Raw genomic sequence first — 16,085 nt, forward strand, 5'->3', positions numbered from 1 at the left:
GTTTTTAAGTGAATAAAAATAAATTCTTTTACAGGTATAAATTATTGGGCACGATTTAAGTAACGCAAAATATATATATATTCACCGCCATGTATGTCAAAAACAATCAGGCACAAATATTGGTTTTGTGAATCATGTTGTCACATCTGTCAAATTAAGACACAATTGTTTGTGTCTATGAAAGTAAAATCATTCACTTTTTTAAAAAACTTGTTAGATAGGACACAAATCAATTTACACAACTGATTGAGCACGATTAACCGTGTTCAATACAAAATTGTATTTATATCAACATATTTGACATAATTATTTGTGTTTTATATGAAAAGAACATAAATATAACTTATTTGTGCTTAATGTTAGAAAAGACAACACAATTTTGTATTTATTCTCTTATGATCGTGCCGTTTCATCAGTTTTGTAGTAGTGAATAAAAGGGTGGGAAGGATTACAAAGTGGCATAACCCAAATTGACCCGATTTCCTCTCGTTTCAGTCGCTTCACGGCTCAAAATCGAGTCTGGAAATTTAGTGGGTTGTGTAGAGGAGCGTTTTACAAGTTACAGCCTCGAGTTTGGTGGCGGACGGGGTCGGAATCGCATTCGAAAGCGGCAGTGCCATCGCGGAGAGAGAGAGAGAGAGAGAGAGATAGAGATTTCAACAAATTTACGATTGTGCCACTGCACTTCTGGTTGATTATAACTTCTTCATTAAAACTCCAATTTGAGCCCACTACATGTCTACGAACTCGTATCGACGCGCTCTATGCAACAGTGCTACTCAAATCCACAAAATACACACAAATTGACAAATGACTATCGTGACCTTACCCGAGAGCAAACTTGTAACTTCTCAAATAAATAAATTAAATTAACTGTTAAAATTAGGTCAGGGTGTCACATACAGTCAGTTGTAGTTTATGTTTTTTTTAATAGAAGAAAAAATTATATGTTCTATGATACATTATATTTTTATTTGAGGAGGAATATGAATCATATTATAAACGGTGTGGTTTCAAATTTTCTCCAATTCTCCGTATTGTCTCGACATCTTGTTCCATTAATACTTTAAACCTAAACACAAATTGAAATTTATACAATCTCCTGGCATGTTCCTTATGCTAGACTCATTGTGATAAATATTTCTCTGAATTTTTTTATTAAAACAAAATGTGAATAGTTGGAACTCTAAAGAAGTTATCATGCACTCATACTTCGGAGACATCCCGCCCAAGGCTCAAGCCCAGCTTGTCCATTGATATCACCATCCTCACCTAGAAGGTTTATAAATTCAACCTAAGAATTTGATACTAAGCGAAACTCAGATTATAACCCCACTACTTCAAACAAGATGATTTGATACGTTTGTACATTAGACATTTATCAAACCAAGACATGATAAATTGTTTGGGCATGCCCTGTCGCATTCTTGTAACCAGGACTAAACATTGTCAGTAGATTTTCCAGCTACATGAGGACACACCAAATTTTACAACAATGGGAGGGAAAAGGATACTTAATATTAGAAGGGAGATTGGACTTACTGAAGCTTCAATGAAGTTTTAGTTAGTTTTACCTTTTTTGTGTACATATCTACTAATGAAGGGAGATCAGATTTAAGTTTCCATCCTCCAAATAGAGATCCCTTCAATGTTCTTCCAGTAAGAAATATTCCATAATGAGCTGTTACCTCAGGCTTCACTTTTGGCACACCAAGTGTAACTGTCAACCCCCATCCCTTCAAAGAAACGCCAGATACAAATTAGTGTGAACACCAATTATTTGAGATGCTCCCCTAAGCTTAGCACCCTGTGCAACCTATCATACAAGAAATCATTACTGTTTAAGTCATGCCGCTGTCATATTTGAAAAGTGAAAACTGTTAACAAGTCTCTGCACTTACAGAAGCCTAAAAATATGTCAACATATGCCAGCAACGTTTTTCCTTGATCAAGAATTGCAATTACATATGTATGTGACTACGTGCAGGGGCATGTGAGGGCTATCAGATTCCTTTTCTTCTGCTCCTCCCTATCCCCCATCACCTCCAAAACAAAGGAAGCCTTTATATATTATTCTTTGCATTTTAATTGTGAAGAAACTTATCATGAACGGAAAATTCATTCCTCTATTACAACACGAACACAGACAAACACCGACATGCATATGCGAACCAAATTATTCTCCTGCTTCATGTGATGATGCGAGGGAGAAGGTAGAAGATGCTCTTTAAGGAGAATCCATGTTCAGTAACCATCAAGGGGTATCCATAAATAATCATATTTTTGGTAGCAACATACATAGATAACTTTTTTCAGTTAGATGAATAGTCAGTTGATACTTAGCTCCTGATAGGTCTGAATTTAGAAAAATTTAAACAGGATATTAATTCATGGATAAGTTCATTACTTTAAACCAAGGTTTACTTCTTCTCAGTTACTTTAATGACTAATCTTGAACAATTGTTTTGCAAGAAAATTAATCCATCCGGAAAGAAGAAAGCATATCTGGCAGTGGCACAAACAAAGTTTTAATTTTTCCAAGATGGTCACTGGAACCATATTCCTTTGAATTCTGCTAACCAAGTGGAGCCTTTGGTTCTGACGAAGACATAAGAGCAACCGATTGCACCACTAAGAGTATATCAAAATGCAAAAACTTTCACTATCTAGCATGTACTCAATCATCCATATATACAAGGGGAGAATGGAGATGATGTGGCTCATAGAATCAAAGCACGATAGGTTAAATGGAGGGTTTTGTTAAGCATATTTATAGTGTGATCATCATATTTTGCTAGAACTGAAAGCTAAGTTTATAGAACATCTGTTAGACCAGCCATGCTATATGGGACCGAATGCTGGACGGTTAGAAAACAGACATATTCATTGTTCCAGTAGGTACATATTAGCCAGCTGTTACAACCAGCACAGTGATATGCACACCTCTATCTCTGTTTCTCTAACGGCATATTAGCCATTATTAGACACAAATTGTTAAGAGATCAGATTAAAATATTTGTCACCTTTTGAATCCTTCAAAATTGGAGATGTTTGCTGAATAATCTTTGCTATCCTTCAAAATTGAAGGGTCATTGCCTCAACCTCAAAATCCTGGTTTTTATAGTGAAAGGGATCTCAATGAACTTGAAGTCGATCCCTCTTCTAAAGCATTTTCAGGTAATGAAGTCACAGTACTTTTACACTCATGGAGGCCCGATAAATGATATTTCATGTTGGTGTGTTAATCTGGTGCTTTTGAAGTCAGTTTGAAAAGTTAAATATAATTAAGAGATTCCCAACCCATGCGTTAGCAAATGCACCCTCTAATTTTTTTTATTTGTTTTCTTTGGAGTTGAGGTGGAGTTCACACAACAGAAACACAGATGCTGATACAATAACAAATATAAAAGCTTAAATGAATTAGATTTTTCACTTGAGGTGGTGTAATATTTCAATGTTTTTTTTTTTTTTTTCTGGTCTTTGGTGGGTTGGTTTTGGGTTCCTATGCAACAGGAGGAGGAGACAAATCTTTCTTCTTCTTTTTTTCTCTCAGCAAACAAGAGGGCATGATCAAGTGTAAAAATCTATAACAGAAATGCAATATCCAAAGAATGAAAAGCAGTCCAACCAAGAAGAACCATCAATGGATGAATATTGAATAAATGCATAAAGATTTATCAAGTTTCAAGCAAGAAGAACCAAACCAATCAATCTATTGCTTAACCAAAACAGAAATAAATAGTCAGAATTTGAGATTGGGGCTTGAAAACCGAACCTTGTTATTGGCAAGACCATAGAAACTCCATGATAGGATAGATTCATCATTTCCTTCCACTGAAGACAGACACCAAGTCAGCAAATTTTGGATTTTTTTCTTCTGCGTCATGCCGTCAATGCGAAGAGAGAAGATAATAAGGTGGAGTTGGCAAAGGGAGGAATTGTCGTCGTTGTCGTTGGTGTGGTGAGGTGAGCATGTCGTTTGGGAGAGAGCCAAGAGAGAAGAGAATAAGGCGGGAAACAGGGAGAGGAATGGAATTAGATGAATTAAGAGTCTCATGATCTCTTCTTCTATGGACCTGAATTGTGCTTGCTTCGGCTTCCCAATCTCAATCTCAAGCTCAAATTTGCAGCTAAACTTCTTCAATTTCGGGTTTCAGACTTTCAGTCAATCGCAGTGTTCGGAAAATCGGCCTAGGCGGGCGGCTAGGCGGCTAGGCGGGCGCTAGGCGGCTGGGCAGGCCTCCTAGGCGGGTTGGGTCTTTTTTCGGTGTTGAACCCGGAGGACGAAGCAGTCGAAATTGAAAATCGAAGCCTGAGTTGATAGAGAAGCGAAATGGCTGTGACTGCGTCTGCAACCTCCGTCTCTACGAGTGCAAGCTTCGTGTCCGTTTGGATTATATTTTAAGAGTATAGCCGGTCGGCTATATTCTTAAAATATTCGAATATATTAATATTTAAAGAGTATAGCCGAACGGCTATGCTTTTAAAATATCCGAATGTATTAATATTTTTAAAATATCCGAATGTATTTAGAAAGTACAGCCGTATGGCTATAACCTTTTAAATATACAATTTTGTCATATCATTTTAGGGTTTAGGGTGGGCTAGGATTATTTCTTCAATTATTTTATTTATACAAGCAATATTGGGGAATGAGAATTAAATTCTTTCTGATACCTCTCATTCTAATGATTTCTAGCTATTAACCCATTGGGCAAGAATAAAAAATGAATTTTATTTATAACAAATAATACAGGTTAAACCCATAAATACAAAAAAAAAAAAAAAAAAAAAAAAAGGGTATCCGCCAACATTTTGTGGATCAAAGGAATTTCATAGTATAAAATTGCTTGTATAGCAATTTATTTTCTAAAATGTATCCGTTGTAATTTTGAACTAAACCAAATTACAGCCTTTTTTCTCATTGCACTTGATGACCCTGCTCTTACGCTATGAGATATATCAGTTCGCACTGTATTCTATGTAGATGAAAAATTGGATATAAAACAATCTAAAGAGACAACGAATGGAAGTTTGCAGTTCTATTTTGAAATTAATTGAAGGCATCAGAGGTCATATGACATTGATATATGAACTATTCTAAATGAGAATTCAAACAACATGTGTTAGATGAGAAGTAGCATCTCATTCTTAAATATAACATATTATTTCATTTGTCTTCTGGTTGTGCCTGTTGTTAAGTGGTCAACCAACATTATTTCACCAAGAAATTTTTCACTGAACCTCAAAGAAATTTAGCTAGGAAAAATTTTCGTGGGAAGGGAAAGCTAAGATGAGATATCGCTTACTGCAATCAAATAGTTCTTCATTCCTCGTCGCCCAAATCATTGAACGCATTGCTCAAATAATTGAGCATTTCATCCCACGTCTCCTCCACATGCAGATTGAATGAGTATCCATCAATAGGAAGAACAAAATTGTCCATACCACAAAGAAATTCAGAACATTCGCACATAAATTTACTAATATGAGACGCAAGCTTTGATATTTCATCGTCGTTCTCATCGAAACCATAACAATCTCTGGCGTCCAACATCACCAGATCTCTGCATCCGTGCAACAAAGTGACAAGACCATCCCGATTGACTTTTGCACCCTTCAATTTTAAGTACTTGATATTAGGCATCTCATTCTTACATATGAGATATATATTAGTCCACGTTGTATTCTACGCATAAATATAAAGTTACCCATAAGCTGAATCGCTCAGGATATTGTCATGAAGGCATCATCGCTTCCACACCGAGAAGTCCCTCAAGTCGTCTTCGATCTGTAAAGAGATTCTATCATACATCAAAAGCTCAGCTCGGTCATTTGTACTTTAGCCCAGCTTGACCAAGAGGTAAAGTCCCCAGACGAGAGCTTTGTGTGGGGGGTTGCATCTTTTGGACAACTCCTTCTTGGGACCTTGGTTCCCTTTATCCCCACTTACATTTTGTGAATTTGGTATGCTGGCTGCATGCCAAAACTTGTATATGTTGCTTGTGTTTGTTATAACAAATACCAATTGGATCATGTTTGTGAAAAGAATGGGCACATCAATGTGCACCTAAACTGAGGCAAAAATCCAATATAATCGTATGCAATTCCATGCGCTTGCCAATCTGAAACTTGACCCATGCATATGCAATGTCATTTGGGTTTCAAAAATAGAAATCCATGAGATTCTGAAGGTGAATATGAATCTACCAATACTTCATCAACCAACTCCAAACCCCTCCATTCCATGGGTACCATGCCTAACAAAATTTCATGTTTGTTGGCCAGAATTGTTAAACTCTGCTGCATTTAGCTTCATATAGGTTGCTTAAGTTGTATGAAAGATACGATTTTGCGTTAAGATTTAGAGTTTGAGCTTACATAAGCTAGGAAGCCTATATGTTGGTCATTGGAATAGAAGCTGGTATTCTTTTTGCCACTAATAATCTCCAATTGCAAGAACCCGAAGCTGTTGCCTTCAGATTTTTCAGAAAACATCCCGCCCATGGCATACTCCGGAGACATATAGCCACATCACAATCAATCGAGAACTGACGAAACTGCTTCTTTGTTTATAGTCTTGAGAAAAATTATACCATAAAAGTTAAATCTAAACGCCATGCAATGCAACTAATTTTTAGTTAATTATGAACACAAACAGAAGGGAATTGGAGTCGGTCAGGGTTTTAAATTGAAGTGCTGGTACACCTCGATTTACAAACATGTTAATCCCAATATTCGAAAAATCACTATACAGTAAGGGGGCGGCAGGCAAGGGCCTAGCGCCTAGAGGAGTAATATGCGAGTGCCTGTGCTTTTTTTAATAAATTATTAAGTATTATAAATTATAAATTTATACCAAAATCATGAAAAATAAAAGCATATATAAATTATATATTAAACAAATAGTATAATATTTTTTTGATTTAAAATATTAAAATATTTATTTGTTATTTGTTACTTATTAGTGGTTACTTTAGTGATTTCATAATGCAAAATTCATTTAATGTTGTATTTTATGAAGCCCAGGCCCTTTTCTAAACCCTAAACATAACTCGCAACCTCTCTTCTTCTTCAATCCTCGTTTCTCTCTCTTCCTCTCTCGCCTCAGCGCCATCGTCATCTCGTCCAAGACCTTGGAGTTCCAAAATGGCCTTTTTTTTCTTCTCGACTCCTGCACCCGCCTAGACAGCCTAGACCGCCTAGCCCGCCTAGCCCCCGCCTGGCCCTCGCCTAGCCTGCTTAGCCCCCGCCTGGCCAGCCTAGACCGCCTAGCGCCCGCCTAGACCCCGCTTAGCCCGCCTAGCGCCCGCCTAGGCCATTTATTCAACTCCATTACATGCTTTTTATGAAATAGCCTTTCAGGTGACCTTAATTGCTCAAGGGGATGTTCTTCTTATGCACAACTCTTGGGGTAGTAGCCCAGCCTCCTCTACTAACGAAGATATTGGCAGGGACTTACGTCCCTGTGGATGCTGCCAAACTATCAATCAGCACCATGCAGGTTAAGTTAAATATAACAAACTTCAGTAATATTATATTATCCATCAGCTGGGGCTTATGGTCTCTATTCTGTCATCTGTAGGTCGTTGTTGCTCCAATTTGTTAGGTTCTTATATGCAGAGTGCATTTCCTGCAGTGGTTAAAATTGTGATACCTTTTGCACCACTTTTTGCTGTTCTAGCTGCATCACTGCTTGCATGCAGGTACATTTGTTGTGCATATAAATATCTTCTAGTTACTTATATGTAAAATATGATTGTCTTGCCTGTGGTTCCTTCCAAATGTGCTCTCTTTCTCAAACATACTAGATTTTATTTTGTGGGCCAGTGTATTCTCTGAGAATGTTGTCCGTCTCAAAGCTTCAATGGTTGCTGTAACATTGCAGGCTGATCTGTCTCTAATGGCTCATGCTCAGACAGTGTTACCTGGAGAAATTGGGGTGGTTATTCTTTCGGTGCTGTTAGTACATATTGCTGGTTTCTTTGTAGGGTAAGTTCCCTTTAACTGTTAAGTGTGTTGTTGTGGAAAAGCTCAAGGTAATGTACACATTTTTTCAGTATGTAAAGATTCACTCTAATTTAAGCTCAAAATTTCTAAAAAAATTACGTTTTAGCCTTGTATTAGTGTATTATTACGGTTTGATTTAGCTTTAGTCAAGTTTGATATATAAATTATAGAGTGAAGTTAACTGTACTTTGAAAAAACAAAGTATTCATAATCTGTAAGCAACATTTGAGAAACTATAGATTGCTGTCGTTATGACTTCATAGCCATAAAAGCTATTGCAGTAAGAAAGTATATATTCAATCTTCTTTGTCTATGTGGATTTTAATTTGACATATGACATAGAAGCTAGTTTTGTATACGAGCATTGTTGGCAGTGTTTGCACTCATACAAATATTCTTTAAGGTTGTGGTGCTGTGCCTGTTTGTTTAGTTTGTTTTGGAGTTTTTGCTGTGCAAATGTGCAACTTGAGGAGTCTTTTTTTTTATCATCAAGGAGAGTCTTAATTTGCAGGTATATATCAGCAGCTGTTTGCGGGTTTAGAGAAGCACAAAGACGAGCAATATCAATTGAGGTATTAATCAAATTGGTAATAAAGATATAAAAATTCTCTTCTTAAACTTTATTGTAAGTCCATAGAAGATCTTCATTGTTTTATGCTCAGATTGAAATGTCGAAACTTTCATAAATTTTGGTGGGCATGCAACACTAATCCTTCATTTACATGTTCGACACTCGCAGGTTGGTATGCAAAATTCTTCTTTGGGTGTGGTTTTGGCCACTTCTCATTTCACCTTGCCCATGGTTGCATTACCCGCATGCAGCATTGTCTGCTGTGATTATGAATATAATGGGAAGCAGTCTGGCATTCTTTTGGAGATATGTAGATCCTTCTGACTCCAAGGAGACTCCTACAGTTGAGGTTAAGTGACAATTATACCACCCTTTCGAAGTTTTCCCTAACCCGGTAAATGCCATTTCTAAGTTTCCTCGCATACTTATGGAGTTCAGATTCTTTGTTTTTGTTGTTTTTGTTTTGTTTTTTTTTAATATTTATAAATGTGAAGATATTGTTAACTAATAGTCTAAAACAATGTCGTTTGAGGTCACACTGACACTTCAAATATAAATAAGCATCCTATTTTGTCATTAATATGTTATATGTACCTCTAGAATCTCATGGTCTTTTCCTCTAGCATATTGTGGTGCTTATTTTTGAGCCAGATTTGAACTCTTCACCTGAAAACAGTATAGCCGCGCGACTATACACAGGATTTCTTTTTATATAAAAATAAAGAGTATACCCCTGCACCTATAATGGGGTCCTTTTTTAGTATAGCCGTGCGGCTATACTCTTCACATGGATACTAGTATCTTTGTTCCCTGATTTTTGTTTATCGATAGTTTGGAGCATTTTCCATTACAATTAAGCCTTTACACGAGTCTCTATTGTACCCTTTTGAATTTTCACTTTTCCAGAGTTAATAGCCTTCAATTTTTTTTAGTATTTTCATGTTTAATACTTGTATTTTACACGTGCGTACGTATTTCTCATGTATAATACACTTGATTTTTATAAAATTTTCAATAAAAATAAGATATATTAAAAAAATTTAAATATATAGAGTATATATATCGAAACTAGCAAATTAATATCTATAAAGTATAAACTAATGCAAGTAGAAAGGTTGTTTTTTAATAAATAGTATAGCCGGCTATACTATATAGACGGGCAGCTATACCCTTTTGATTGGGCACTGTTGTGTCAAAACTTGTGCCAAAATTATAGTGCCATGGCTCCACTTCCACACACACACAAACACAAAAGTAGTAGTATCTATCTCTTTAGTACCCTCTCATTGCCACTGCCTCATTGCTGCTTAGCTAGAACAAATATGTTATCGGAAAACTTATTGACCATTGATTCAATATGTAAAATGTTACTACTAGCGTGTGGATGATGGTGAGGGTAAGGGTGAGCTTGCCATTAGAAGGGAAAATGCATGGTTTAGTTCCCCCAAGTCTTCTCAATAAGTTATACAACACCAAACTCAAACTGTATATATATGCTCTGGGTTGGGACCGCCAAGTAAACAGAAATAATTATCTGAGCCTCTAAATGGCTTTCAAAGCAAATAGAAGTCTTTACCACAGTCCACAGTATCACATAGAGATTCAAAATAGCCTTTAAAGTCGAAATAGCCATCTAGGACTACACATAGTAAATATCACACAATGGTCAAAAACGACAAAAAACACATGCTCTCTAAAGAATCTGAAAATTCTATACTGGTTTCCCCTATCACTAACTCGCTAAGTGCATATGATTGAAGTGACTGTAATTGCATACCTTATAACACGTGCACATTGCAGTGGCATTTTAGGAGATCATTCCTCACGCAATTTGGAACTTCATGAATCTTTGTCCCAAATCTAAAGCACTTGCGTTCATTTGTTGAAAATGCTTTAAAAGTTCTAGTTCATTGAGATCCCTTTCACTATAAGAACAAGGTTTTTGAGGTTGAGGCAATCACCCTTCACCACTTAGCATTAGAACTGTAACTGGCATGCTCGGCCTATCTCCAGGGTTACGTTGCACACATAAAAGACCTACATTCATGAAATAATCTCACAACTTCATGTGGATCACCTGAGTCCCCTATTGATGTATCAAGCACTTCAATGAACCGGCCTTCCTGTATAGCATCCATGCCTAAAAGAATTTATCAAAAGTTCAAAATCATTGTGCATACTTAAAAGAAGAAAAAAAAAAAAGCAATGAGTAAATCCTATGTTTCTTTTCCCACTCACTATCTCTAGCACCAACCCACCAAACTACTATAGACATCGGATTTTATCGAGTAGAACCCATTAATTGCATATTCTGAGGATATGTAACCACTGCAAACCAGTCAATCAAGAACTATGTTCATAAGCAAATCAAGTATACTATATGTATGTATTGGTTCTTTTGTGATATATACTAACTATGTTGCAACCACTTTCTTGGTTTTTATGAGCACAAAATAATTCATAAAAATTAATTACAATTTGAGAAGTAAGTTATGAAACAAATAATAAGTAAAAACTAATTAGTAATTATATTGATTAAATAAGACTAAGATATATATTATTCAATTAAAAATATTAAAACATAATAATTACTATTTGTTAAGTAATAATTACAAATAAAAGTAATTAAAATAAAGCAAAGATATTGTTTAATTACAAAAAAGGAAAATAAAAAAACATAAAGAAACTAATTTTATATTCCACAGAGCTGCCCAGGCCGCCTAAGCGCAGCCTAGCCCGGTTTGTCGAAAATTTCCTTGTCATTCTTTATGTTATCGGCTTGATCTTTCTTCTTCTGTTGCCTGCGTCAGTTCTGGTCAAGCATGGAATTGAAAATTATGGTTGATGTTGTCTGCTAAAGATCAAATAGCATGCGAAGATCACCTGTTTGACCCTTTTGTTGAGAATTTCGTACTGGAAATCAAAGTCCACTTCGGGTAAGTCCTCAAAATGCTCAAAATAATCTTGTTCTGGTCTATTTCTTTGTTGTTTTTACAAGGAAAACTGTATCTTATTCCAAACAGAGAAAGAAAACCTACGTGAAAGAAGGGCTAGAAAGAAAACAGAGAAAGGAAAATTATTTCTTTCTTCTTTTCGTCTTCAAAGATATCTTGTAGAAAACCATCAAAATCTGACCAACAATCATGACATGACATATGAAATCAGATTACATTCAGCCCAAAACTCTGTCCAATCAGCATGAGTTACCCCAAAGTAGTCTTTGAAATGCTTTAACATACACGCCCCAAGAGAAGCTAATATAATATTTCTGTTAGTTTTGATACGTTAATATAATAATACTACCATATTGTGTTGTAACTCGCAAGTTTGTGGGAGTCTTTTTTGTTGTGTGTGCATTATGCATCGAAGATTATGCATCTTGTGAATGGGAAGTGCGGCAAAAGTCCACTGATAACATGCTATGGCTGCTTTTCTTTTCTAAGTTGGTAATATGCCCTTCCAGCAGTTATTAGTGCTTGATTGTTGCAGATTATGTGTACTTGGTTTCCCCTGCATATTACGCAAGAACGAAATTTTCCTGCATCAACCATGGCTGCATATATGAAGTATTTCTTGATTCTATGAGCTGGGGTTTACAAATAACCATGTACTTATTATGCTGCCATCCTTTTTTGCTACTTTCTTTGTTTACTCATATTTTGGATATCTAAAATTAGTCGTTTTCCTATTTATTTATTTCTTGTTGTGTGTGGGGGCGATAACTCATAAGTAGAGATATTGGTATATGAAGTTGGGGCAGGGGATGTGGGAGATCATGATGGCGAATGTCAAAAGTTAGCTTTTACATAAGGATGATCTTTGTCTCCATTTGGCTCGTTGTGCCTTAGCATGGAGCTAATCTGAATTACATTACACATGTGCTTCAGAGAAAACTGATCTAACACGAGAAGAGGGAAACAAAATGGTTGTATCTTTCACGGGGAAACGACTTGATATATTACATCACTGTCTTCCTTCATCTATAACTGAACTAGATCATGCTCTAAGTGATGGCGTAAGTAGGGGTGGAAGACAAGCATTGGAGTGGAGGGCGTCAATTGCTAAACATTTCATTGCAGAGTGGGAATGGCAGTTGTCAATTTTGCAGCGTCTTCTTTCGTTATCTGAATGCCAGTGGCAGTGGAAGGAGTCATTAACTGTATTACGTCCCGCACCATCTAAGCTACTTAACCTGTGAGTTACAAGCCTTTTCTTCTTTGGGAATTTATATGATGATCAATTGGTTCTTGTGCATGAATTGCTTTTTGGATATTGGTTATAGATCACTGGTTTGCAAATGGTAGTTTATCCTGTAAGAAAATGGTAGTTTATAACGATTATAAACTATAATGATCACCCAGGGCCAAACAAAATATGACCTCATTATTCCAAATGATAGAAATAGATGCTGATATTTGAAGATAATAGTACATAATCAGTTAATATGAAATTGCTGACATCTTACTTTCTGAAGGTAAATATTATAATTGTTCTTATATGTCTCAGTTGCATGCAAAGAGCAAAGTATGACATTGGGGAAGGAGTGCATCGATTTTCGTTGTCTGCAGAAGATAAAGCTGAGGCCCAGCCAAAAGGAAGATCTGGAATTACCATTATTTGACTTGGCCGCTGTTGTTTGTGCAACCAATAACTTTTCAAACAACAATAAACTTGGAGAAGGGGTGATTTCGGATCAGCCTTTTAAGGTAAAATCAAATATAGTCCTCCCTACAGTTAGCTTGACAGTTTCCACATGTCATTTGGGTCAGGACTATGGATACAAGTCGTATATTGTACGTTCGCAAAGTATGGAGTATGGATTTTGGTCATCATATATGGCTAATGGATTTCAGGGTACACTGAAAGAAGGACAAGACATGGCTGTGAAATGGCTCTCAAAACATCCTAGACAAGGACTCAATGAGTTGAAGAATGAGGTTACACATATTGTCAAACTTCAGCACAGGAATATAGTGAAGCTTCTGGGATGCTGCAATCAAGAAGATGAAATGAGCTGATCTACGAGTTCATGCCTAACAAAAGCTTAGACTTCTTTATTTATTGTTTGACCACTCAAAAACCTTCTTCATTAGTTCACTTCTTTTTTTATCACTTATGGTACTTTTGTAGTAGTTTATTATTCATCTACTAGTCAGTCCTTAGTTAATCTCACTAATAGCCGATGGCATGGTAATGGATACAAACTGGGATGGCAATCAAGTTGTATAATGTTCTATTTATAGTAAATTTGGCTTACCCCCCTCCAAATTGAATTTTCCTTAGCTGCAATCCATTATTTTTTGTTCCTATTAATAAAACTCATTTTTTATAAGTAAAAACCCATGACTAGAATCCACCTCATCAAGTTACCTTATCAAGCTCAATATTGATTTATTGTAATTTTTAGATTCCCAAAATACCCCTACATATTTGAAATTGTTGTTTTCTCCATTGATTATACTGAATATACTTTGAACATATTTGCTGCAATTCAATGTCATTAATATTCAAATGTTGATCTACGAGTTCATGCCTAACAGAAGCTTAGACTTCTTTATTTTTGGTTTGACCACTCAAAAACCAAAACCTAAGAATGAGAGAATGAGAGGAGAGATGTGGTGGAGGTGGTGGGTGGTACCTAGAGGTGTCAAATGGGTTGTGTTGGGCCGGTCCGGTCTATTTATTGTCAGCCCATTTAATAAATGGGTCGTGTTGGGCCAGCCCATTTAGGAAATACAAATTTATAAATAAACCCAATCCTAGACATGTATTTATAAAAAAACCCAAGCACTATTTAAACATAAAAACACACCCAAAATCAACCCCAAAGTCAACTTTTTGGGTGTGTTTATAAATGGGTTTTGAGTGTGTGTAATGATGGGTTTTGGGTGTGTTTATAAAGTGTTTTGGGTGTTGGGTTTTTTTATAATTTCAACCTCCATTTTGGGTGTTTTAGTAAAACTCCCTTTAGGAAAATCATCAATCCCGGCCCGAGTCTATATGGGCTCAAGCTGTGCTCGTGTCGGACCACTAAGCGGGCGATATAGGTCCATAAATTTGACTTATGTATTGCTTTTTTTTTTGTTGCAATTTTTTTACAACTTTATTTAAATCTTTTTTGCAATTATGTATATACTAATAAGATTTATTATTTGTTAAAAAAAGAGGACAATAACTTAATTTAAAGTACATTTAAATAGAAAATGGCTAGATTATTGCGTGGGTTTTAAAAATTGAAACTTGAAAAACAAAATCATTATTTCATATATAAAGAAAATATTAATTTTAATATATATATATATATATTATTAGAGAAAAGAAATAGACTTGAATTTAAGATATAAATGTAGTAATATTATGTTTTATTTTTTCCTAAAACAAGTATAATTTAATATATGGGCTTTAAACGGGCCGGCCTGTTGAATTTTGGGTCGACTTAGCCTGACGGGCCTAAGTGGCTCGGCCCATGATGGGCCAAAGGTAGTCTCGGTCCATGACCGGCTATGGGCGGTGAATCCATTGGACTTAATTACCTCGTCCCGACACGACCCAAAAATACGGCCATGCCTTACTTAGCGGGCCATGTCGAGGCGACCGGTGTGTTGTGACTCTAGTGGTAGGTGCAAGTGATAGATAGACACGCATATTGCACGCGACCGTTAATACGACCTGTGCGCGAAATTATCGGTATTTGGGTTGAGCTTAATGGGTTGGGTTGAAAACGGGTGAACCCGTTAGCTACCCGTTAAGCTAACGGGTTGGGTTGGGTCAATTCGCGAATATTCGCATCCACCCGTTAAGGAGGGTAATTTGGTAATTTTGCAAAATATTTTTTCTTTTCTTTTCTTCTTCCCCTTTTCCTCTTTAGTTTCCTTCTTTCCGTGTCTGTTTCTTCTTTCTTTTTTGTCTTTTTCCTCTTTCCCCTTTTCCTTTTCTTCTTCCTCCCGTTCTTCTCTTCTTCTCTTCTTCTTTGCTTCTCTGCTTCTTTGCTCTTTTTTGGTCAAGATTCTCTTATGCTCTTCTTCTCTCCACTCAATAGACTCCGGCAGCCCATCCATCACGGATCAAGAAGGAGGTTGTTGGTTTTGGTTCTCTCAGTCAATTTTGAATTTTCTTTCTTCCTCAGTTTATGTAGTTGTTGAGTTTTTAATATATCTGTGTGAGAGAGATATACTATTTTGGTGAGAAGATTGAAATAAAGAGGGAAAGAGGGAAGAAAAATTAGGGTTGGGGTTTGGGGGAAAAAGAAGAGAAGGTAATGTCGGGTAGAAAAGTGATAGTTTTTTTTTTTTTTTCTGGTTTATTCTTAACGGGTTAACGGGTCGTGCGGATATTCGTGAATTATAGCGGATCATGTTTGGGTCTAGTATTTGTCACCCGTTAACTTAACGGGTCGTGTCGTGTTAACCCGTTAACTTAATGGGTTGACACGAACACGACCGAAACCGTTATCACGACCCGTTTGCAGTCTAGTGATAGATCTTGGAGGAGTGAAGAATAGAAA

The 16,085-nt window shown here is 36.3% G+C and overlaps 1 long non-coding RNA gene and 1 pseudogene across 2 annotated transcripts; one reads left to right on the forward strand and one right to left on the reverse strand.

The window, feature by feature from the left end:
• Nucleotides 1–1,339: 1,339 nt before the first annotated feature.
• LOC148915409 (uncharacterized) lies at nucleotides 1,340–4,355 on the reverse strand. 2 transcript variants are annotated; one of them, XR_016122035.1, is made up of 2 exons: nucleotides 3,776–4,355; nucleotides 1,340–1,816 (listed from the first exon to the last, which is right to left on the reverse strand). It is a non-coding gene; the product is annotated as an uncharacterized LOC148915409 (long non-coding RNA). The 2 variants fall into 2 exon arrangements; XR_016122036.1 differs by lacking the exon at nucleotides 3,776–4,355 and adding an exon at nucleotides 1,902–3,753.
• A 2,367-nt stretch (nucleotides 4,356–6,722) lies between these two features.
• LOC148915410 (putative sodium/metabolite cotransporter BASS2, chloroplastic) lies at nucleotides 6,723–9,024 on the forward strand (annotated as a pseudogene).
• The last annotated feature ends 7,061 nt before the right edge of the window (nucleotides 9,025–16,085 follow it).

This window comes from Prunus mume, linkage group LG7 (assembly GCF_029339155.1).
Source record: "Prunus mume cultivar Tortuosa linkage group LG7, ASM2933915v1, whole genome shotgun sequence".
Lineage (NCBI taxonomy): Eukaryota > Viridiplantae > Streptophyta > Magnoliopsida > Rosales > Rosaceae > Prunus > Prunus mume.